General features: G+C 41.7%; 1 protein-coding gene across 1 annotated transcript in view; it reads left to right on the plus strand.

The window, feature by feature from the left end:
• FNDC1 (fibronectin type III domain containing 1) overlaps nt 1-26106 on the plus strand; it is a 150364-nt gene that overhangs the window by 558 nt on the left and 123700 nt on the right. The gene's annotated exons all lie outside the window — the stretch shown is intronic.

A 26106-nucleotide genomic window follows, 5' to 3' on the forward strand; every position in this document is an offset into this window, starting at 1 on the left:
CAGTGTTTGTGTGTGATATGCCAGAAATTAGCCCCCCCTCTCCAAATGATAATCTTTTTCTGAGAGCCATGCTTTTTTTCCTCTTTGGAATCTTGGTCCCAGTTGCAACCCATGAAATTAGACGCTTTAGATTCTCTGGGCCCTAGCCGTAGCAGATCATGAAGCACCCTGGTCCTCCATCCATCAGGAAACTTCCTTGGCTCTGCACGCCCACTGGCATGATGGGGAGTGAACTTGGAAGTAAGTTCAGGCAGAAATTGTGATTCCAGGGGGGATAAGACATTGATATCTGATCAGAAATTAAGATCTGGATGCAGTAGAGAAATAAACTGACATGGCTAATTGAGGGAGAACTTGCATAGTGGCCATTGCAGAGAGCTGTTTTCCTGGGGTTTGGTTTAGATTTTGTTTATGATGTCATTCCTTCTTGCTCCCTTTCCCAGGTCTGTGCACTTTTGTATATACCTTTTTGCCTTGCAGAAATGGAAGGAGCAGCTGTATGTGTCGCTACAAGTTAAACTTGCAGCCAAGTGCAGGAATTCTGAAAGCAAAGCTTGCCCACAGGGGCAGTTCCTTGACAGCAATAGTTGATGTAATTGTCAAGATGAAGGTCTGAAGACTGTAGTTCAGGCAAGTTCCACTGCATTCAGTGGGTCTTATTTCCAAGAGAATAAGTGTCAGCTCATGGGGCCAGGGCTAGATTTTTTTTTTTTTAAACCCTTCCTCGAGATTTGTTTCTTTTGGAAATGTGTAGCAGGATATAGGTTTTCTAGGGAGTGGAGCTCCGTAGTATAATGTGGAATGTCTTGTTCAGAGACTATGGCTAAAACACCTGTAGCTCTTTCAAAGATAATTTCTTCCTCCCTCCAGGCTCCTGATGCTTTTCTGGAATTAGGTTGTTTGTTGTGGCTTGCAAACTCCTGTTGCATTTTCCACTGTTCACCCTCCCCTCTGTCCCCTCCTATTCACCCTGTAGCCTATAAATCACTCCAGAGATGGAATGTTTTAGCTGGATAGGCTCTAGTCTGGAGTTTTGCACCGGGGCTAAGCCCAGCCACATTAACACAAGATTTATGGTGCATAGATGGGAGGATCAAAGATAAAACATTTTGAGCAAAATCTATCAGATGAGTTTCATCTTTGCTTTAGATAGAAGAAGTCATGGGATTTAGGAGTCTGATTAATCTGCTCTGTTTAAAATATTTGCTGGTATCAATCCACCATAAGACTTGTAAAGTCACTTCTACGTGGTGGTTTGGCAAGATGGGCAACGGGAGGCCCCTCCCAATGAAAGGACATTCATCATCCTTGATTTGACTGTTTGTCATCTCTGTTGTTCTTAAGGTTCCCCTGTGTGGTTTTCTGTTCTAAAACAAAAAAGGTGGGGGGAACCTTTAATCTAGAAAAAATTGGTAACCAAGAAGGTTGGTAATAGGACTAATAACAATTAATAATAATGGGTTTATATATGTTAAATTATCCAAGCTTTAATACATAACAAATAGTAAAAAAAATCCATTAAAACTGAACATGTTTTGGCTGCAAGGCCTTCCTCAGTGGTACAGATTCTTAAAATATACACCATAAAGTAAAATTGTTCACAATATAAAATACAACATTTCTGATGTAAGCTTTAAAACACTCACAAGAAGTAAGGCCAATACATTAACTGGTAAGTCTCACTTCATTATTAGAACCAATTAGGACCCTTAAAAATCATTTTTCAGATTTAGGTTGTTCATGGTCCAAATATTTCTGTAAGCAAGGTCAAAGTGAACTGCAGCTCCATGGTGTATATTTCCACATCCAGGAATCAAAATAACTCCATGGAAATTTTCAATATTTATTATGTATTAAAGCTTTGTTAATTTAACATATGTAAACCCTTTATTTATTCTGTTATTAGGCCTATTGTCAACCTGCTTTGTTGCTCTAAAAGTATCACTGCGCTATCACTGATGATAATGTAAGTGCTTCATTCTCCTTTGAGTGTAAACTTAGTTCTTCACTGAGTATTCCATTGTTGCTCATCTGGCTTGATTCTCCCCACAGTTTATAAAGCACAATAAAGTGATTGAGATTGGTCTCTGGAGGCCAACAGATTGGCAATTTTGCAGTTAGGGAGGACTGGAGTGCTACATGGCCTTTTAGTTGGATGCAACTGTGACTGAATAATTGACTTGTGATCTGGAGCTCAGATGAACGCAGAGATGGCTTGCACTGCTGTCCTGAGCAGAGGATGCTTGACTTCAGTGGACATAAGTTAATGTAACCCCGCTTAGGGTGATGCTGTTGTTTGTGCAATCCTAGTATTCAGGGCCAGTTTGGTCCCCACAGTGAGACTGGGAAAATTACACGAGCAGTTTCCCCTCCCCACACTGTGTATTCTCTAGACATGAACAATTTTCCTTTGCTCCTGTGATTTTAACTGTGCAACTATTACAAGTTGCTATTAGAACAACTTTCACAGATGTTTCCTTAGTAGAACCACACTTTTGGAAGTTGTAATGGTCTCCGTGTACTTCTGACACCACCTGCAATCAAGACTTCATTGTGATAATGCATTAATTCATATGATTGTGTAGGTATTTTAGTGTTTAGTGTTCAAAGAAATCTGTATCATCTGCAGATGGATGGAAGTGCCATTTGTCCTCCTCCACCATCTTGCCCAATGAAATACTGTTTTCAGCCAAGATTTTCACCATTTTTTTCTGGTGTGGCTTTTGTGCTTTTGACAGCTGCAGAGCAGACAAAAGGTCATCTTTTCTGGTATGCAGGTGCAGTGATAAAGCTGATAGAGCCAGTTTGGTGTAGTGGTTAAGTGTGAGGACTCTTATCTGGGAGAACCGGGTTTGATTCCCCACTCCTCCACTTGCACCTGCTGGAATGGCCTTGGGTCAGCCATAGCTCTGGCAGAGGTTGTCCTTGAAAGGGCAGCTGCTGTGAGAGCCCTCTCCAGCCCCACCTACCTCACAGGGTGTCTGTTGTGGGGGAGGAAGGTAAAGGAGATTGTGAGCCGCTCTGAGACTCTTCGGAGTGGAGGGCGGGATATAAATCCAATATCATCATCATCATCATCATGCTCCTGTGAATTGCTGCCTTTCTTGCAACAGCAGCTTGCAACAGCAGGTAGGGCCAAACTAGCTGCAGTGCTAGGGATCAAATAACTGGTCCTTCCCAGTGTTTTATGAAGTGGAAACAGCAGTTCCAATGTTAACCTGGCTACCACATTGTATACTACAGCTTCTGAACAGTCTTGAAAAGCAGACTGAAATATAGCACATTGCAGTGATCTAACTTGAGCTGTATTGGCACATTTAGGTATTGCACTATTATGCTAGCCTAGTTAAATTATCAGATTAGGATCTGGGATACCCAGATTTGAATCCCCCACTCTGCTACAGAAGCTTACTGGTTGACCTTGGACCAGTCACTTTCTCTGAACTTAGGCTTCCTTACAGAGTTGTTGTGAGGATAACGTAGGGGATAGGAGTACAGGATGGGCCACTTTGGATCCTCATTGATGAGAAAGTTTGATGTATAAATGAAGTAAATAAATAAAACAGTGCTATAGCAACCATTTGCAACTGGGTCATTTATTTATTTATTTATTTATTTTATTTACATTATATTTATATCCTGTCCATTCTATGTAGACTCAAGGCGGTTAACAGCATAAAATACACAATAAATGATAAGCAATATTAAAACAATCAAATAAATTGCAGTGGTGCTACTTCAGGCGAATCATATAATATTTTCCTTTCTCAGCGCATACAGATCATAGGCAGTTAGTACTAAAGTGTGATAGATCCAGATGTGGTGGCGGCCCTTTCCCATCAGATGTTATATGCCATGCAAAACAGTTCAGTCTTGTAAGCCCTGTGGAACTGCGATGTCCCTCAGGGCCCTGATGGCTTCTGGGAGGGTGTTCCAAAGTATTGGGGCTGCAACCGAGAAGGTTCTTGCTCTTGTGGAGTTAAGCCTAGTCTCTTTTATCTCAGGGACAGCCAAAAGATTTCGAGAGCTTGATCGCAGTGCTCTCTGGGGAACATGTGGACAATCCTTGTGAATGTTTGCTATAGTGCAAGGAATATCCAGCAATGTATGGAGGCAGCCCTGGATATGATCAGAGCATGGCCAAATCTCACTTCTCAAGTAACAGTTGCAGCCAGTGCCCAGCCAAAGTTGTTAAAAGGCACTGTGTGCCATGAAGCAAACCTAAGATTGGGGATATAATAGGGGGGGGGGGGGGAGGGAGATCTAACCCCCACCACAAGTTTTGCCCTGACCTGAATGGTCCAGTCTAGCCTGATCTCATCAGATCTTGGAAGCTACGCAGGGCTGGCCCTGGTTAGTACTTGGATGGGAAACCATCAAGAAATTCCTGGATAGCTACACAGAGGCAGGCAATGGCAAACCATTTCTTTTGGCTTCTTGCCTTTAAGTCCCTAGTGGGCTACCATAAGCCAGCTGTGATTTGATGGCACTTTACACTCATGTGGTTTCACCAACAGAAACCTCCTCCAGCTCTTATTCATACTTAAGGGGAAAACAGCTGGCAGAAGAACACTGCCAGGGGGAAAAAAGGCTAATCGAGAACATGATCAGGAGTGGGGGAAGCCATTTTTTTACACAGGTCATGACATCATTTAACATGTGCTTTGAATGTGTTATTGAAGGAAGGTCTGCTGCACTTCTGTTTCATGGCAAACAGCAGCACATGGTGCACGCCAGTCATTAAAGCATCTTTTGCTGCTGGATTTATCTTCATATCAGGAAGCTTTATCCCACACTCATCCCCTCTCTGCTTTTGCTTCAGGGGCTCCTTTTCCTGTCTCTGACAAAGTTCAAGAGACTGTTTTCTGTGCTGAAACAACAGTGCGTAGTTTGACAATGCCATACAGTTTGGCTGCTGAAGCTATTCTGCTTCCTCTCTGTGAAACAAAAGCTTTTTGTGAGACTGAAAAGCAGTCAGTACTGTGGTGAGTGGTGGTGCTGGGAATACAGATTAGTGTCACTTTTTAAAAAAAATTGAAACTTTTACTAACTTTTGCAAAGGAAGGCTGCTTTTGTGAGAGAGGGCTTTCAGTCATGGACTTGAGCGCAGTCAATGGAGTACGTGGAAATGGCATACATGGAACTGAAGGGTTTGTCACCTTTTTTTAAAGGTCTGTTTGTACCAGCAAAGAAGGTGGGTTTGGAGTAAGGCCAATACTAGGAGTAAGGGCTGTTGTGAAGAAAGAATACAACAGGCTCTAGAAGGAGGCTCTGGGCAAGTGTCTGCCACCCTTGCTGCCTTCCCACCCACCCAAGTGAAAGCATTAACTCCCCCCCACCTCAAGGGGAACTTATCTCTGCTATCTAGAGAGCGGTTGTAAATCTGAGTGATCTCCAGTGGTTCCCTAGGAGGAAATTGCATTTCACCTATCTGAGGTCCCACCCCTCCACAGGCCCCACCCCTTAAATATCCATGAATTTCCTAACCTGGAATTGGCAATCCTATCTCCTTTCATTTATCTGCCCCTCTGACTTCAGCTTTCCATCTCCTTTCCCCTCCCTGCAGCCTCTCCATAGGCTGTCTTTCTCCACGGGGAGGGGAGAGGGGCAAAGCAGCGTGCATCATTCTTCTCTCACAACCCTGTGAGGTGGGTTAGGCTGGAAGTCTGTGATTGGCCTAAAAATCACTCAGGTACCACAGCAAGGACCTGGGTCCAGCAGACCCCACTCTGAAGCCCTAACTCCAGGGCTTTTTTTTTTAGCAGGAATGCACAGTAATGCAGTTCTGGATGGCTTGGAATCAGAGGGTGTGGCCTAATATGCAAATAAGCTCCTGCTGGACTTTTTCCACATTAAAACCCTATGTGAAACAATGGTGATGCCAGAGGGCATGGCTTAATATGCAAATGAGTTCCTGCTGGACTTTTTCTACCAAAAAAGCCCTGCCTAACTCCTATGTCCTTCTCAAACTCCACCACAGAATCTCCAGGAATTTCTCACCAACCTGGAACTGGCAGCTGTCGTCAGGAGTGGCCCCAATGAGTTCTGCCTCAGAGGCCTGTAGTGAGACCTTTCAGACCAACAGTCTATTTCTGACAGACTGTTTAATAGGAAGGAGTTGTCAGCCATTACATCAGCTTACAGCATTCTCCTCTCCTCTCCCCCCTGTGATCTGAACAACAACCACCCAGTGAGGCAGGTTAGGCAGATTTAAAATCATCTAGTCAGCTTTTACAGCCTTCACCTGGAGACTGGCAACAGTGGTTCCCTAGGAGGAAAGGCCTCCCTCAGAGGCCTGTAGTGATACCTTAGGAATTTCTGACCAATCTGGAAAGATATAACTAAAGGCCTTTGGGTGAGTGCCTCCCAGCCTTGCTGTCATCCCACCCACCCAAGTGAAGGCATTCACCGCCCCCACCCCCGATTTCCTACAACAGGCCCTGAGGAGAAGCAGTACTGATCAGTAAGCTCCCTGTCAGCAGAGAACTGTCTCCATCGAAGGTCAGTGGCCTTCTGCTGGGGTTCTTGCCTGATGGGGCCGGCGGTGGGCGCGGGAGAGCAGAATTAGCCAATGGCATGGCAGAGACAGTGTGAGCCAATCCTATGCAGGCTACATCGAAAGAATGAAAATCCTTAGAATTGCCACCGCAGTTGGGCTTATTTATAACTGATATTTTCCCTCAAAGTGAGGTAGCTTTCTGAAGGAGGTGATTTTTGATTGGGGATGATGGCCTGGGGAGGGAAAAGTGGAAACATCAGAAGACACACTCTCATGTGTATATTTATTTAGAAAAAAATATGCTACCTCTCCAGAGATCTGTTTAATGTTTCTCACAACTAAAACAATATGTAAAACCATACAGTCATTAATACACATACAAATAAGACACAGCATTTAAAAACAAGCCAAAGCATAAAAACTGATAAATGTAGAAGATCATCCTCATTTTAGAGCAGATCATCAAAACAATTTTAAAGATCAGTCCCTTAGTGAAAAGACTGTATAAAAAGAAATGTTTTGACCTCAGAGAGATCTGGGTAGGCATCAGATGAACCTCAAGGGTGCCTAAAAGTTAGATGCCTCCTCTGAATAAAGCTGATTCTGATGGCATGTGTTTCCCATATAAGGGCTGACAACCAGCAGGAGGTGGAACGGATGGGGACTGGGGGAATGATGTTGCACCATACCTGGAAATGATGTGATGCTGACACAACACTCTAGAATACAATAGAGTTTTGTCAAAAACCAAGAATGTTGTGTTGGCATAGCTTCCAGGTATTTGCCAGAAGTTATGTTGCATAGTTAGTGGGATGCCACTTTTCTGGCCATTTTTCTCTGTGCCACCCCACTGAGTGCAAGTGGGCAATGGAGGAGGAGGCTGGGAAGTCTCCCTATTTCCATGTCATGTCTAGTTTAGCCTTAGAACTGTATGTTACTCGGGGATGGATGATTGCATCCAGGGCTTTTTTTGTAGCAGGAACTCCTTTGCATATTAGGTTTCTTTAAGAGTCCTTTAAGGGCTTACAGGGTTGTTCTTACAGGGCCTACTGCAAGCTCTTGAGAATTGGCTTCATGGGGGGGGGTGTAGTCTAATATGCAAAAGAGTTCCTGCAACAAAAAAAGCCCTGATTGCATCATCCCACCATTTTTTCTTTTGAAAAATAAAAAGCAGACAAAGAAAAATATTATGTAGTTATATATATGTCTGTAACCCTGCAGCTTGTTTTTTATCAAGCAAAATACCCTCTAGCTACTATTTGCCTCATGGGAGAAATTTACAAGTGCTGTGTAATGAGAAATTTGGCCCTAACGGATTATAAAAAAGTAGGTCCACTTTTTATGAACATCTTTTCAGCCAGAATCAAAAGGGCATGAGCTTCTGGCCTTACTTCGCTCCCTCCCACCTTTCCCCATTGTGTTTTCCCTCTGCAGAAAGTACTAAGTAGTATATGAACTTGTGCTCACTTGTACCTGGAATGTTCCTCAATTCCACCGTTTCTCATTCTGGCTGATTGTGTGTTTGAAGAAGAACATGTACAGATCAACTCTGTGTTGCACTGAAGCAGAGTGTTGCCCTCCAACCATTTAGGGCAGAGAATGCTGAGAGTGCATGGGGCAATACTCACAAGGCTGAAGCTCGCTTTCTTCTGGTACCATAAAAAGAGCCCTGCTGGATCAGATCAGTGCTCCAGCATTCTGTCTCACACAGTGGCCAACCTCTGAAGGAACAATAGAGCATAAAGGCCAATGCCTTCTCCTGGTGTTGCCTCTTAGTACTTGTAGTTAGAGGTTTGCTGCCTCTGAACATGGAGGTTTCCATGGCTAGTAGTCACTGATCGACCTCTCCTCCATTAATCTGTTTAATCCCCTTTTTAAAGCTGTCTATCCTACATCCTCTGGCAGCAAATTCCACATTTTAATCTCTCATTGTGTAAAGAAGTATTTCCTTTTGTCCATCCTGAATCTACTGCTTATCAGCTACATTGGATGCTCTTGATTTTAGTATTTTGGGAGGGAGTGGGAAGTTCTCTTTGTCAACTCTCTCTAGCCTGTGCATAATTTTGTAAACCACTGTCACGTCTCTCCTTAGTGTCTCTTTTCTAAACTGAAAAGTCCCAGATCTTTCAGTCTTTCCTGATGGAATGTGCCCCAGCATCCTTATCTACTAGGTAAAGAGGTGGTCATACAAAGGCCAAATAAAATTCTGTAAAAGATCATTCGGAGATTGGAGCACTTCTGTTACTTTTGAGTCAGTTCTCAAAATTAGCCTCTATTTCACACACATGTATTGATGTACTCTTGAACTCTTTCATGATCATGATAGTGTACAATAGATATACATTTCATTTCCTGTGAGGGGTCAAAGACCTTTCCCCCAATAAGCAGATCTGTTAGGAGTAATTGCATTTTTCAAACAGCAATATTGTGTTGCTAGGAAAATGTGGCCTTTCTGGGTACAGTAGATAATACCAATACTGAGTAGTGTGGAAAGTAGTGTTGTGAGCATCCTGCATATATACTGCGAAGTGTTCACATATCCCTAGTGATAAACAGCACAGTTTCCTCTCCCATTTGTGCTGTTTGTGATATTTGTTAGAGGCTGAGCACTATGCCACTCAGATAGCTGTGATCATAAGGGCCTTTATGCATAGTTCTTATTGAGACATTTTGCTGAATGCATGGAGATTGGGAGCAGGGCCAGCAGGTGTCATCCTCCTCCTTTTAGCAAAGGCATGCCCAAACAGGCTATAATCTCCGGCTTGGATCTTAATTCTTTCTTGGATTTCTGCAGTGCTATCAGTTGCAGAAGCAGTGCTTCATTGTGGACCATGCGTGTCCTTTTCTAGGTGCTTTCTGCTCTTCTCAAGATATGCTTGCATTAGTGGACAGCACCCAGAGCCAGTGGAATTCTCTTCTCAGTGGAGTACTATCTCTATAATGGTGGACAGCACTGTGGTAACCAAAAAAGTCCTTGTTCAGTTCCTTATAGTCAATTAATAGGTTGCTGTAAGGATTGTTGTACAGATGAATGTTTCTCCAAAATCCCATTGAATGACATTACTGTCTGTCCATGTTAGAAGCCAAGGACTCATTTTCTAGGACTTAATTATCCACAAGTCTTCTTTCATTGATCTTATGCAGTTGTACTTTTCTGCAAACCCATCTTTAAGTAGTCCAGTAGGAAGTGGTAAGTGTTTGGGACTATGAGGCTGAGTACAGACCGGTGGCTTGGAGTGGCAGCCTCCAATCCCCAAAAAAATCCAGCAGAGGAGAAAATGCCCCTGGGGTGGCCAGACGGCGTGTGGCCCACTGCCGGGACAGGGATGGGCTATGCACGCTCAGGAGGAGTGGTCAGACAGCTCAAGTGCTTGAGCAGCACTTCCCAGGTTCTCCCTGACTGTTCAGATGGCTGGGAAAGGCAGTAGGGAAGCGCTGTGGAGATTTGCTACCACTTATGAAGTGGTAGCTTTTTAAGCTGCTTTAACAACATCGGAGGACAGGGTGAGTACAGGGGCGGGATAGTTGTCAGATGTGCATGTCTGAACATTCTTTTTTAATCCATCTGGGGGCCGACCCTGTGTCGCCTCAGATTGGCTATCTGGACCCAGGCTGAACTGTGTTGTAGATTACTTGTCAGTTCTGCTGAGTCCAAATTGAGGGGGTGGCTGAAGCAGAATTCTTCTGCAAAAAAAAGAACAAGAGTTGAAATCCTTGGCAGTTATGATTAAAGGAGTAAGTTGTTAAATTGTACTGACTGGGAGGTCAAAGCTGAAAAGGCTGTCCATTGTGAGGTGCAAAGTGTGAAAGCTGAAAGAGCAGATCTCAGGGCTACAAAGCTGAGGCAAGAGAGGGGTGCTTCTGTTTGGGAGCCTAAGCAGCAATGGCTTGTTGTGCATATGTTATGGGTTGCTGGGACCTGGAACTGTCTCTCATCCTAGTCTTCTAGCCCACAGGTCACTTAAGTTAACCACAAATGTCTGTTTGAGGTGGACCAGGCTTTATGAGCGGCTAGTACCAAATAGCTAATTTGAAGAGCACTGGTCACAAAGAGCACTAGACTCAAATACTTAAGTTAGAGTTAACTTAAAACATCCCTTTGCTCAGGGTAGAGTGTTGAACCTTTTTGTTTGGAGTGGGGAGAAAAGTCCTTGCTTTTGGACATTCTGGCTTTTGTATAAAGTGACCAGAGTAGACCTTGTATATGGAGTTGATTTAGAAATCTGGACTAATAAATGCTTGTACCACTGTAGTACTACCACATATCTCACATGGTCCTTATAAAGCCTCAGAGAGAACAACTAGAAAATGTCCAGAATCAAAACAAGGTTGGTTACATCTACCAGTTTACAAATACTGTTTCCTAAGGCGCTAAGTTCCAAGCAAGCACTTGGAACTTGTTTTGAAGCACCCAAGGAATGAAGACCATTAACTGCTAAGGTAATTGGGCCATCCTATTCTTGGAAGATATATTTACTTGATATTCTTTCAGACCTTGGTGCTGGGGCAATTTAAAATGGAACTGGATGGCTTTATTTTCCACCACAAAATACGTTTGTAATCCACTTGATCACATAGTTGTGGTATCAGGCTTAATGTGAATAGCTTCAATCCTGTGCTGCCACGCATGTGCAAGTTCCACATATTTTTGTTGGATTTAAATATATATAAGATGAGTGAGGGTCACATCCCAGTACTGCTTTTGCAGGAGTGGTTTGCATATTAGCAGCTGAAGGGTCATTGGTACTAGGCTTGCCATGTTTTGATTGGGTGAAAAAATAGTGGCTCTCTGGGTTAGGTTAAAGGGGTAGAATTGATGCACGTGGAGGTGGACCAGTAGATAACTGTTTTGGAGGTAGAGCCAACAGTATCTGGTGAGCCATAGGCAGAGTTAGGGGAGAAGTCGGCAGATTGTGGGAGATATCTGAAATAATCAGGAGGTTTTTTTTTTAAATTTCAACGTTGGTGACCTGGCAGGTGATGATTGGTCAGATCAATAGATAGGAACTAGCTGGCAACATTAACTATCTGTTTGACTTTGCTTCCCTTTATGCAAAGCAGCTTGATAAACTTACTGTATAAGTACAGAGGTGCAATGTAGTGGAGGGTTCTAGAGTCCCTGGAATTGATCTTTGGGATGTTGCTGAAAAGCCTTTGGGGCACAAGGGCTTATTTGCAGCACAGCCTGGGATGGGGGTAGGGAGGCAGTTATTGCAGCTGTGCTCATGCTGGAGCAAGACATTCAGTCCCTGTATATGCAGGACCAGATCTATATTTTTTTTAGGGGGGGCAAAATTAAAAAATGACGACCCCTTATGGACCCATAGATTAGAATGCACTTCATACCCAATTTGGTGCCCCCCAATGGCACCCAGGGCAAGTGCCCCCTCTGCCCCCCCCTAGATCCAGCCCTGTGTATTTGTGAAGACTTTAGCTGCTGCACCCAGATTTTGGTAGTCCCTTGAAGCATTCTTGCCATGTCTTGATTGTTAAGCATTCAGCTAGAGAAGAAGCATTTGTGAAATGGGGATAATGGAGTACTATCCCGCACACTGAGCATTTTTTTTAAAAAATATTTAATTGTGATTGTGTTCTTTATAAAGTTTTTATCTCTGCTACCTAATCTTAAATAGGTACACACATGGCTGATCTGGCCTTCATAACAAATTTGTTTGACATTCCTGCCATAGGGTATAATGGAAAATTAATTGGCAGGTATCTGGGGCTCAGGAGCTGTTTTTTGAGTTAGAGACACCAAATTTTTAGCATAGCATTCAGTGCCTCTCCCCAAAATATACTCCAAGTTTCAAAACGATTGGACCAGGAGGTCCAATTCCATGAGCCCCAAAAGAAGGTGCCCCTATCCTTCATTATTTCCATTGGAGGGAAGGCATTTAAAAGTAGTGTGGTCCCTTTAAATGTGATGGCCAGAACTCCCTTTGGAGCTCAGTTATGCTTGTCATAACCTTGCTTCTGGCTCCGCCCCAAATCTATTGGCTCCACCCCCAAAGTCTCCAGATATTTCTTGAATTGGATTTGGTAACCCTAGTCTGGTGCTGGGACCCTTAACATTCAATAGTTATGCTTTTAGGAACAGAAGTTCTGGCTCTGTGTTTTTGTTTTTTAAATAAGGGTAAAGATAAAGAATGTTCTCCCAGAATTCTGATTCCTTGATTTACAGTTCATATCAAGATATTATTGTTGCTATTACTATGACTACTGCAAATTAATTTTAAAGCCCAATCACACTAAGATTGTAATGATTTTTAAAACAAGAGCTTGAATTTGAGAGTTTACATAAGTGTGCTCAGCCACAAGTCAAACAATGTTTTTATTCATGGTCAAATAGCATTTTTTGTATAACCACTAAGGTCATGCCCCAGAACGATTGATTTCAATGATATAATTATTTAATTTATGTAACTTTCTTTTTACCTTGGCTGAAAATTTGTAATTCATCACACAATATTTCAGAGTGAACACCTATGCTGAACTTTCTAGTATTAGGTATTTATTTTTAACTTTCAAAAGTTATATGGTATTTTCATGTAAACAGAGAGACCTTTTTGAGAAGTGGAATGTGCCTGTGATGCCCCTTGGGGTAATTATGGAATAGAGGCTGGAAGGTTTACCTGCTATATTCCTGACTTTGCCAAAGAAAGGATTTCCTGGGATATAGTATGGTGGCTGGAGAGAGGGCAAGTTGTCAAGGTGGAAAGTGTGCTTTCCCCAGAAGTATCTCTTGTGTAAATGACTGGAACTGGGGCTGGCACAAGCTTTACTACAACTTTATTCCCTTAGTTTGCCAAAGAGTGGAGTCTTTTTGGAGCTTTGGAAAATAACTCTGCCTGAAACGTTGCTGGCTCATACTTGTCATTAGTGGGACTAATTACATTGTGTAAAGTTAAGCAGATGCTGAACTTACAAGGATGAAGCTGTTGCTTCACTCTGCGTTTCATTATTTTGATTTATAGTGTGTGCTTTATAAAGGGACAAGATGCACGAGAATACACAGAAAAATGTTCCAAAGACACAAAGAATTTGAGAAGGTCGCATTGCATTTGGGCTGCCACTAGATGTCTCAGATCCTACATCAAAATGTTTGAACAATCTGTTAACCTTGTCTTCTAACACAAGCTTAGCTTGTCTGAATATTAAGCAGGTGTGTCTGCCAAAGGGTAATATTCCAAGCATTCTAATGAAGAACAGACCATCCTCAAAATGTTCCCTTCCATTTAAATGGTCAGTATTTGTAATTGTAAGAATTACGTTATTTATAGATGTGTCATATAAGGAGCACTGATTTTCTTTTTTAAGAGGGGCTTTTCCTGAAAAGAATCCATTTTCTAGCCCTGACCTGGATAGCCCAGGCAAGCCTAATCTCGTCAAATCTTGGAAGCTAAACAGGGTCGATTCTGGAAAGTTCTTGGATGGGAGACTTCCTTGGAATGCCAGAGGACTGGGGCAGGCTTTATTCAGCCATCTCTCTGAATACCCTCCAGGCTCCAGTCACCAGAGGTTACCATGACTTCCAGGTGCACACACACTCACAAGCACACACACACACATGACACAAAATAAAAAAAATCCATGTTCTAACCCATTATATGAAAACATACGAAAACTGACATGAGGAAAGTATGCTATTTAAAAGGAATTAATTAGGACTGCATTCTGAAATTGGTAGAGATCAGAATTGACATGCAGTGGGCATGGTCCAGGTTTGTGTACACAATGGCCCAAGTTCAGGTCCTCCTGGCATCTCCAATTAAACATGGATCTGATGTAGTAAATTTTAAGAGATTCTGGCGAGTGCTGCCTGTCAGAGAAGACAATCCTGGGCAAAAGGAAGAAGAACCAATTTCTTATAAGGTTGATTCGTATGTTTATAAAATTAAGGATTTTTAAACTTCAATTAAAATCTGTAGCATGGTTGATTCCCATGTTTTATTTGGAAGGTTTACTGGGCTATTTTTCCATAGGATTTTATTACATTCTAATGTTAAGCTGCCACATGAATAATTGGTGTCAGAGGTGTAAGACTGTAAAGAAAATGATTCCTTGAAAACTTTGGCCTTTGTAAAAAAAAATTGTTCAGACTGCAAAAGCAGCCTAAGTGTTCCCAGAGATTGTTAGAAGCCTAGGAGAACAACTGACCTTGCTGGAGAGATAAGATGCAGCTGTGTGGAAGGGAGGCTGTGTCTTGCACTGACTACCAATTATCACATCCCAAGCAATTGAGACTATGGGTCTTCTTCACCTGTGGGAACAAGGTGGGCAATCTGCAGTAAGTTTTGTTTCTCTTCCTTCTGGTCATTTCATACCATAGATCATGTGCTCAGCAACACAGAGAGTTACATCACTTCTCAGGGTTTTGATTGGATCAACAGGCCTGGAGTCAATTTGAGACCCTTACCATAAAATCACTTAGCTTCTTAGCCATTCCTGCTTGATGGTGACTGCTCCACCGTGCAATTACTATGCTCCTGGCAGCCATCTTGATGGTTTGCTCATGTGGGCCACACAGCTTGCTAGCTCTGGGTACTTCTGGAGACAGAGAGCTACTTTGCTGCTGAAACCTTCACCCTGAGGTTGATTAACACCTGCTAACTTGGAACCTTGTCTTACTGTATTAGCTAGAGCTTGAAATTCTTTCCCTCACAGTTTTGTCTTTTAACTATTTTTTGCACCTGAATAAAAATAATTAAGTTTTTACTTTGTTGTGGTTTTTGCCTTCACTGACTTCTGATCTAATTCCAGAGTCTTGATCTGGTGACCACCTACCTTGTAATTGATTTACATTTGGAAACTTAGTCTGCAGGCCCACCTTGCAGGGTTGACTATAAGACTGGGAGACTTGTCCTTCTGCTCCTGAGCTGTTGAGATAGACTTACAGGACTGGTGGTGGCTACCGAGATGAGGGTGGGAGTAGTCTCACTCTAGTATTTTTGTAACTTTATTCACAGTTGCCTTCCCTTAATAAAAGTCCTTAGCCTAGGTTTGGATGATGACTCTTGACAAAGCATGCTCTCATTCGTGAATCATGTTTCCTAGGACTGTTGCTTTTATCTTTCAACACTATGGAAAGTTGTTAGTGTGCCATACTTTCTTGACTTCATTGTCCAATCACATCAGGATTTCACTAGTAGGTACACTTGAGTGAGACAGAGGTAGACAGTTGCTGGCCAATAACCCACTTCTCCAAGGAGAACTGGGACACAAAGAAGAGGTCCATGAAGAGGTAGGCACCTGCAGGACTAGAAACATGTTTCGCAAAAAAGCATATTTAGTTCAAACCGGTATGTATTATAAACAGTTTGTGTCTTATGGAAACAGAAAAGATTTTCCCTTTGCCTTTTAAAGGTCCTTTTTAATAGTCTCCTTATTTGTGTTTGACATTCCTTATAAAGAAGGAAGTTTAATAGTGAACTGACATATCCAAAGTTCCTGCCCTTGGCAAAGTTGCATCTGTAAAAACCTCATGATTTTTGCTGATGTATCAGATGTCATCAGTGTGAAAGGCAGGGTTGAGACAGACATTTTATTTTATTTTTTACTAAGAGCATGTTAAAGCTTGAATTTGTGTTCCTTAATTTTTTTTTTAAGTCTAAGAATTTTGGCAGTACCCAGTGGAAAGTTAAACATGCACTTTAGAGATGGAATGGAAAGACTTTACATAAACATATGAATCTTTTTGGATTAAAAATTGTTACAACACATGGTGGAAGAATCATTTCACTAATTGTGTCTTATCATAACCCCAAATATACACTGAATGTATAAATACCTGGTTTTTATACTTCATAAAAGTCTCAAAATAAAAATACATATTACAGGGGTGGCCAGTGGTAACTCTCCAGATTTTTTTTGCCTACAATTCCCATCAGCCCCAGCCACTGGCCATGCTGGCTGGGGTTGATGGGAGTTGTAAGCAAAAAACATCTGCAGAGCTACCTTTGGCCACCCCGATTGTATTTTGAAAACCTTGGACACAGAGTTTGATTCTGAAAAAGTTTAATTCTTTTTATATTTATTAAATAATTTTGCAACTAGTTTACTAATTGGTTTTATAATCCAGTGGATTAGTTTTAAGGATAACAGCTGCTGCTCTTGTGCAGAAGCTAAAATACCTCCTCTGCTGCCATGTTAGCAGCTGCCTCTCTTATAGCTTCAAAATGGTCACTTGTATTGCAGCATTAACTGTTCTACTTCTATACTTTCTATGGAATTTTGGACCATAAGAATATCAGTTGCCCCTGATTAGTCTCTAGGGTTGCCAAGTCCCTCTGTTGCTGCAGCAGGGGACTCCTCTCTCTCTCGCTTTACACGCATGGTGCAATGCCATCACCTGGAAATAACATCATAGCCTCGGCACAGCACACTGGGGATGTTCTAGGGCTCGTGGTAAAACTCTATGATACCTAGAGCATCCCTGGTGCAACATGCCCAGCATGCAGGGCACCTTGCGCGATGACAGGGCCCTTTGGGGGCATGGATCCCCCGGTGGCCTGCTCTGTCCCAAACCATGGGATCCCCCACTCCGGTGGGAGCTTGGCAGCCCTTGCATGTTAGTTATACCTTTAATGTTTTTTTTTTGGGGGGGGGGCCTTTATAAGGGAATATTCAGACTTGGATCCATTAAAACACTGTGTGTCTAATTCTGCAAAATATTCTGTGGGTGTGGGGGCACCCCCAGAAATCAAAAGGTCAGCCAAATGGCTATGTTGTATTTGAAGAATTTCAGTTTTACCAGAAACTTCACATTGATGCTGCAAGTATACATTAGAATGCATATACATAACTCTTACAAAAATATTTATGTCCTGTATAGGTGGGGAAGAAAAAAAGCAACAAGGATAGCTTGCACATGTTACTTAACGGAAAAAAACCAAGGATAACTTGCACATGTTACTTGATAGATATAAGCTTTATAAAAGATACAAATAAGCACAATTAAAATATTATTTTTAACTTAAAATACAAACATGCATAAAACTCTTGTGATATTATGTTTAAAATGGAAAGTGGGATTTGGCAATGCAGTTTTAAAAAGAAAACATGAAGAAAAAGCACGAAGATCATAGCAGAAACTAAAATATAAACTAAGAATATAAAATGCTCTGAACCTGAGAAAACATGAAATGACTGGGCATTGCAAGCTTCACCCCACACTTTATTCCCACCCCACCCCCATCTACTCAGATTTTTAACGGCTCTCCAGTGTAATATTCCCCTTTGGCTGTGGGTTCTCGGGTTAGAGCACTCACTAGGAACCAGTTCATTCAGTAGAGACAAGCTGGCTCAAAGCATCAACCCTTTATTTGCAAGGTGCTTCAACTAGTTGTAAACTCTGCATAAAGCGAAACTGCCATAGCTTCATTCCATTGAAATACATTGCAGCACAAAGTTGCAAGGAAAACATGGAATGAATTTTCCATAAGGTTTCTGGGTGCAGAGATCTTAATGGAAAATCTGTTTTGTGTATTACTTGTAGCTTTGCAAGCCCAGAAGCAAGCAAAGACAAGGCAGAAGGAGCTGGGAACCTTAGAGCTTCAAAGGGTGAGGGCAGGAGGGGGAAGAGGGAGGAAAGAAAATTGCCACAGGCCTGATTGAAGCCCTAGGTGGGCCGGGAGTTTGACAGCCCTGGTCTAAACTCTACCACATAGTGATCTGTCCTTGACAAGGGCATCATCATAAGCACACCCAGCCCAGATCACTATCCTTTTCTCAAGAAGCTAGATCCAGAGTATGGCCTGCTAAATCTATGGGCCAGACATAATTTGAGATGATCCTGTTGTAGCTATAAAAGCCATGAAATCTTGAGCCCCACTCAACAAAGGCAACTCATTGTCAATACTGAGATTTCCTAGGACAAGTGGCCTTGAAGGATCCTAACCCGAGATAGCTCTGGAGGAGAGGTTATTGAGCAACATGATGGGTGCTACACCAGTAATCCTTACATCACCCAAGAATATGGCCAAAGGCATTTTTAGTGAGTAACTTTTGCTGTAGCCAGAGCTGTGGAAAACATCCACAAAACTCTGTAGGAGTCTGATTTGGCTTGGGACCACAGTGTGTAGGGGGATAAACTCAGGGGAGTTATTTTCCTCATTATGTGGCTGCATATACACAGGATCAGGACTTTTTTTAAAAGCAGGAACGCACAGGAACACAGTTCCTGCTGGCTTTGTGTCAGGGGGTGTGGCCTAATATGCAAATGAGCCCATGCAGGGCTTTTCCTACCAAAAAACCCCTGTGTGAAACAATGATGATGTCAGTGGGTGTGTCCTAATATGCAAATGAGTTCCTGCTGGACTTTTTCCTACAAAAAAAGCCCTGCACAGAATACTACATGTGCCTCTCCAAAGATGGGTTTATAACTCACCACCAGGCCACTTTGGCTCCAGATTTTAGTCTCATGCAAATCCAGGTGATTGTCAGCCAGTCAAAATCCATGGTTGGGAGGGCATGAGCCAGCATCAGTTTAATAAGGAGAAGAAATTGTTTTTCTTCATACAGGACTTTGGTGGCTCTGGATAAGAGCATCAGGCTTTTATTTGGCTTTTAGATAGGTTTTGGGGTCAGTTTAGGGAAGAAAGCTTGTTTCAGTGAGACAAATAAGCATTCTGTTCATTGGTTTATTGACAGACAGACTGACATCTATTGACATATTAAAAGTTAAAAAAGCATTGAAGTGCATTATTTTTTAAAAAAAATAGCAGTCAAAACAATGTAAAATCGGCCAAAACTAGATTAATTGTTTCCCTAATTTGGATTGTAGACTGAAGAAAACAAGCAACATTAAAAGTTATGAAAGAGTTATAACATGAAAGTAATCGCTGGACCTTAATACAATTGGGGAGACCACAGCAGGTAGCTTGACATTCCTAACTTGTGTGTATTGGTTCTGTAGAGAGGGGCTCTCTGTGTTAAAAGAGCAACCTTGGACCTGGGAAGAATTCTGGCAGTTGTTGAATTAGATTCCAGTGAAACCTGGTCAGCTGACAAAACCTGTCTGGATAAAGGGGAATCTAAACTCTCCTCAGGATTTACTTGCATTAGCTGGGATTCAGTTATAAAGTGGTTAGCTTCACTGGTGCAAGGTCATAATCTATGGGGTGAAACTGAGAGCCGGTTTCATTTTATATGTGGAAGCATTTCCATACAAGATCCTTACCCTGTTGAATACTTTATTTTATGTTAAATAAACATGCATTGCTCATCTCCATCTGTGTTTTCTGTCTAGTCAAATATCTGTGAAAAAGTGATTTTTATTTACCTCATAAATGTTACAGCCTTGTTCTAGAATGACTTTTTTTTGCATCTCCTGTTTCCCAGCAAGTTGAATCTCCAGCTGATGCTCTGACTTCATGACACCCCTTCCACAAAAGGGCATTTGTTTAAGGGAATTTTTTTTTATTGAATTCGGATTTGACCCTCTCTATGTGTTTCACACTTCCTTTGAAAAGGGGCTGTGTGACCCTGTTGTCATGGTCTTCATCAGCAATGAAACCTCTTTTTTCTGTGCAGGTGCAGTAATGTTATAACATCACAACATTGGATGCAGCCCACAGGCCGGGAGTTTAATCACCCTAGTCTAAATATTCCCCATGTGAGCCTTTCCTTTCATATTTCTTCCTTTCAGAACATTCATGATAGCCAAGCCAAGTGCCTTCTGTCTCCCAGTATTTATCCCAAAACAGTTTTAAAAAGAAAATACCATGTTCATACTCAGTGAACACTATTGTCCATCACTATTGGGATTTTCAACAAGCTTTTGTCTGATTTTTCTAGGATATGGGCTGCCCTTTAACCGTGGCCCGCCCATCTTCTTTGTGTCTCAGGACAATACAACAGCCAAATTCAGTGGAACTATGTTCTCACCCTTACCCACTATACAACAGTGAAATGCAGACCTAAAACAATCCTGTTAAAAACAAACCCATTACACTTATTATTCACATGTTCACTGAAGAATTAAGTATCATTTACTAAAAACAAAAATTATCCATATGTGCCTAGTAAAAGCTTGTGCAAGCAATAAGATCTTATATTATTTTTACAATGACTGAAATATAAAACTGAATTTTGATAACATGCTGCCTTGTCTTTACCCTCACCCAACTTTCACAATTTATTTTGGGGCAGCTAGATACAGTTCTCCAAATGCAACATTTTTCAATAAATATTTCACTTTTTGAAGGGCTTACGTAATTTTGGATAGTAGGTATTTTGGTAGTTTTGGTAGCAGTTACCATATTGGAAGACTTTGGTATGGTATACTTTGTATCATATGAGTTCCTGTTTTATTCAGTAATAAATCAGACCATCTACAAGAAAGTTCTTTGAGAATTGAAACAGCAGCTTGATGTAAACGGTATGCTTCAGAGCCTAGGATAGTGTATTTTCTGCTGGTCGCAACAGAAACGCTTAGTGAATTATTCAGTTCACAGAGCTGAGAGCCCACCTGGTAAGTTGAAACATAACTATATGGTTCTTATTCTAATTGGGCCTGAAGGAGCAGTGCCTCCAGTTAAATCTCACAGCCACTTTCTGCCGTTTTCAAACTTGCATTGGTTTCAATGAAAACCATGTGTATAATACAGTTTGTGGTGTTGATTATATGGGTAGGAATGTCCTGAACCAAGGTCCACTTAGGAATGGAAACAGACATCTTGAGCTTGGTCCACAAACCACTTATTTGCAGTGCTATTGGCAGACACCCAGTCCTAAAATGTGTTTACTTAGGGGTAAGTCTTTTTTATTTCAACAGAACTGTGAAGAAAAAGACTTTGTGTAATAGTTGGAAGTTAGTGGGTTAAGTACAAATTTTCACAATCAATATATTACCAAATGTATAATGTCCTATTTAATCAGTTACATTTGATTGCTTGAAGCAATTGTTGTGAATGTAGCAAAGTCACATTTTCATCTTTACCTACCTCAAGCTTCAGAGCTTGCTAAAGAACCTCAATACTATTAATTATCAATTATTAATTCCCTTTCCCAAATATGAGTCTTGACATTGTGGGTGGGGGAACCCAGTTCAGGTATGATCCTTACGATATCTCCCAACAGGAAGTCAGAGTATTCTGAGAACAAGTCCAAGGACCTGAAATGGCACATGTTCTGATTACCAGGACCAAAAAAACAAAATAGTTTTTAAAAGCTTAATTTATGATATTTAACCTATTTAAATAGTAGTTCATGTAAAGCTGGGGAGACACTTGGGAAGGCCTTTGACATGGTTACCAGGTTAAATTAAAACAAATATTATTCTTAAAATCATAAGAACATAAGAGAAGCCATGCTGGATCATTCAATGGCCCATCCAGTCCAACACTGTGTCACACAGTGGCCAAAAAACCCAAGTGCCATGAGGAGGTCCACCAGTGGGGCCAGGTAAGAAGAACATAAGAACATAAGAGAAGCCATGCTGGATCAAGCCAACGGCCCATCCAACACTCTGTATCACACAGTGGCCAATAATGTATATATATACATATATATACACACTGTGGCTAACAGCCACTGATGGACCTCTACTCCATATTTTTATCTAACCCCCTCTTGAAGCTGGCTATGCCTGTAGCCGCCACTCCTCCTGTGGCAGTGAATTCCACATGTTAATCACCCTTTGGGTGAAGAAGTACCTCTTTTTATTTGTTCTAACCCGACTGCTCAGCAATTTCATTGAATGCCCACGAGTTCTTGTATTGTGAGAAAGGGAGAAAAGTACTTCTTTCTCTACCTTCTCCATCCCATGCATAATCTTGTAAACCTCTATCATGTCACCCCACAGTTGACGTTTCTCCAAGCTAAAGAGCCCCAAGCTCTACTAGAAGACCTCCTACTGTGCCCCCCCAAGCATCAAGAATACAGACATCAATTGTCCCAGACAGAGAGTTCCAACAATACGCTGTGGCTAATAGCCACTGATGGACCTCTGCTCCATATGTTTATCCAATCCCCTCTTGAAGCTGTCTATGCTTGTAGACCACCACCTCCTGTGGCAGTGAATTCCATGTGTTAATCACTCTTTGGATGAAGAAGTATTTTCTTTTATCAGTTCTAACCCAGCTGCTTAGCAATTTCATTGAATGTCCATGAGTTCTCGTATTGTGAGAAAGAGAGGAAAGTACTTCTTTCTCTACCTTCTCTATCCCATGCATAATCTTGTAAACCTCTATCATGTCACCCCTCAGGTGATGTTTCTCCAAGCTAAAGAACCCCAAGTGTTTTAACCTTTCTTTATAGGGAAAGTGTTCTAACCCTTTAATCATTCTAGTTGTCCTTTTCTGGATGTTTCACAATGCTGTAGTATTTTTTTTTAGGTGTGGTAACCAGAAGTGTACATAATATTCCAAATGAAACCACACCATCGATTTATACAGGGGCATTAGTATACTAGAACATAAGAGAAGCCATGTAAGATCAGGCCAATGGCCCATCCAGTCCAACACTCTGTGTCACACAGTGGCCAAAAAAATTATATATATATGCACACACACACACACTGTGGCTAATAGCCACTGATGGACCTCTGCTCCATATTTTTATCTAAACCCCTCTTGAAGGTGGCTATGCTTGTAGCCGCCACCACCTCCTGTGGCAGTGAATTCCACATGTTAATCACCCTTTGGGTGAAGAAGTACTTCCTTTTATCCGTTTTAACCTGTCTGCTCAGCAATTTCATCAAATGCCCATGAGTTCTTGTATTGTGAGAAAGGGAGAAAAGTACTTTCTCCATCCCATGCATTATCTTGTAAACCTCTATCATGTCACCCCGCAGTCGACGTTTCTCCAAGCTAAAGAGTCCCAAGCGTTTCAACCTTTCTTCATAGGGAAAGTGTTCCAGCCCTTTAATCATTCTAGTTGCCCTTTTCTGGACTTTCTCCAATGCTATAATATCCTTTTTGAGGTGCGGCGATCAGAACTGCACACAGTACTCCAAATGAGACCGCACCATCGATTTATACAGGGGCATTATGATACTGGCTGATTTGTTTTCAATTCCCTTGCTAATAATTCCCAGCATGGCTTTGGCCTTTTTTATTGCAAACGCACACTGTCTTGACATTTTCAGTGATCTACCACGACCCCAAGATCTCTCTCTTGGTCAGTCTCTGCCAGTTCACACCCCATCAAATTGTATTTGTAGCTGGGATTCTTGGCCCCAATGTGCATTACTTTGCACTTGGCCACATTGAACCGCATCTGCCACGTTGACGCCCACTCACCCAGCCTCAACAGATCCCTTTGGAGTTTCTCACAATCCTCTCTGGTTCTCACCACCCTGAACAATTTAGTGTCATCCGCAAACTTGGCCACTTCACTGCTCACTCCCAACTCTACTGACTGATTTGTTTTCAATTCTCTTCTTAATAAATCCCAGCATGGCATTGGCCTTTTTTATTGCAATCGCACATGGTCTCGACATTTTCAGTGAGATCTACCATGACCCCAAGATCTTTCTCTTGGACAGTCTCTGCCAGTTCACACCCCATCAACTTGTATTTATAGTTTGGATTTTTGGCCCCAATGTGCATTGCTTTGCACTTGGCCACATTGAACCTTCTTTGCCACATTGAAATCCACTCACCCAGCCTCTACAGATTCCTTTGGAGTGCCTCACAATCCTCTCCGGTTTTCACCACCCTGAACAATTTAGTGTCATCTGCAAACTTAGCCACTTCACTGCTTACTCCCAACTCCAAATCATTAATGAACACGTTAAAGAACATGGGAACCAGTACTGAGCCCTGCGGCACCCCACTGCTTACCATCTTCCACTGCGAAAATTGCCCATTTATACTCACTCTCTGCTTCCTATTAATTAGCCAGTTTTTGATCCACAAGAGGACTTATCCTTTTACCCCTTGACTCTTGTGCTTACTAAGGAGCCTTTGATGAGGAACTTTATCAAAAGCTTTCTGGAAGTCAAGGTAAACAATATCTCCTGGGTCCCCTTTGTCCATATCTTTGTGCACTCCCTCAAAGAACTCTAAAACGTTAGTGAGATTAGTTCTTCCCTTACAGAACCCATGATGAGTCTTCCTCAATAATTTTTGTTCATCAATGTGCCTGCTAATTCTCTCTTTGATAACGGTTTCCACCAACTTTCCTGGTATTGAAGTCAGACTGACTGACCTATAATTTCCCATATCTCCTCTGGAACCCTTTTTAAAAATGGGGGTGACATTTGCTACCTTCCAGTCCTCAGGAACGGAGGCAGATCTTAATGAAAGGTTACATATTTTTGTCAGGAGATCCACAATTTTACCTTTGAGTTCTTTCAGAACTCTTGGATGTATACCATCTGGGCCTGGTGACTTATTAGTTTTTAATTTGTCCATCAGTTGTAGGACTTCCTCTTTCGTCACCTCAGTCTAACTCAGGTTCTTCAATACCCCTTCCAAAATTAGCAGTTTTGGAGTGGGCAAACACTTCTCATCTTTCACAGTGAAGACCGATGCAAAGAATGCATTCAGCTTCTCAGCCATTTCCCTATCCCCCTTCAGTAATTGTTTTAAACCTTGGGCATCCAAAGGCCCCACTGCCTCAAAATTGGAGATATGAATACGCTCTTTAGCCTTACATGATCCTGGTCCAACAGCTGAGAAATAGTGGTCTTAAATGGAATATAAAATATTTATGTGGGAGATTCTGAGCTAAGTGGTGTCACAACATTCATTCCGCCAAACAGAATTGTAGTACTACAATTTTCTTCCCCGATTGATTTATAAAGGACACACTATCCCACCCCCCCACCTCCCGTGAATGTCTGGTTTGGCAACATGTTTGGAAATGTTTCTGTTGTTAAATACCATTGTAATAAGATCAAGTAAACTCTACCTTGGAAAGATGTCACATGTTAAAGTGGGGAGGAAAGTAAATGTGGTGCCCTTTCAGTCTATTTGTGGTTTTTGTTTCTCCCCACCATTCCCTGCCCTCCTATAATACTGGTCTTATTGTCAGATAACATGGGAAAATGTCTTTTGGTGAAATCATTTCCACGTGTAAGTTAATGGTAGAAAATGGTTAATGGTAGAAAAATTAGCAGTGTAGGCAGCAGTATCACATTTAGAAGCGTCATGAACTGTGCAAGCATTGTGCATACAATGGTAGAAAGAAGACAATTTAGAGTTTTGGCTATAAGTATGGAAAGTGAGTTGGAAAAAGCATTCATTTCCTTGTATCTGGGTCTTTCCATTTTTGCTCTCTTTCTATTGTTCATACAAAGTTGCTCGCGTTCTCTCTCTTTTTTTTGCTGGCTTTTCCTCAAATGGATGAGCTACTTGAAATGCTTCCAGGGAATGAAGACATAGGCCTTGTGGTTATGCTGGGTCAGTTCTAAACAAAAGTTGATGTAACATTTGGGTTGGTGAAGTCCACTCTGGAGATCTGTTGGAACAGATGCAGATTTCCCCCCTCAGTCATTTTAGATTGATGCTAACCTCTTATACAAAACCAAAACATTTCCCCAAAACATGCATGAAAATTTGACCAGCAGAAGTATTACAGACTATTGCAATAAACTGTTCTAATTTGGGGTTCCTGTTTATTGCCTGGTAGATGAGACCCAATGGCAGCTACTATATAAATCT

The sequence above is a fragment of the Heteronotia binoei genome, chromosome 1 (genome assembly GCF_032191835.1).
Source record: "Heteronotia binoei isolate CCM8104 ecotype False Entrance Well chromosome 1, APGP_CSIRO_Hbin_v1, whole genome shotgun sequence".
Lineage (NCBI taxonomy): Eukaryota > Metazoa > Chordata > Lepidosauria > Squamata > Gekkonidae > Heteronotia > Heteronotia binoei.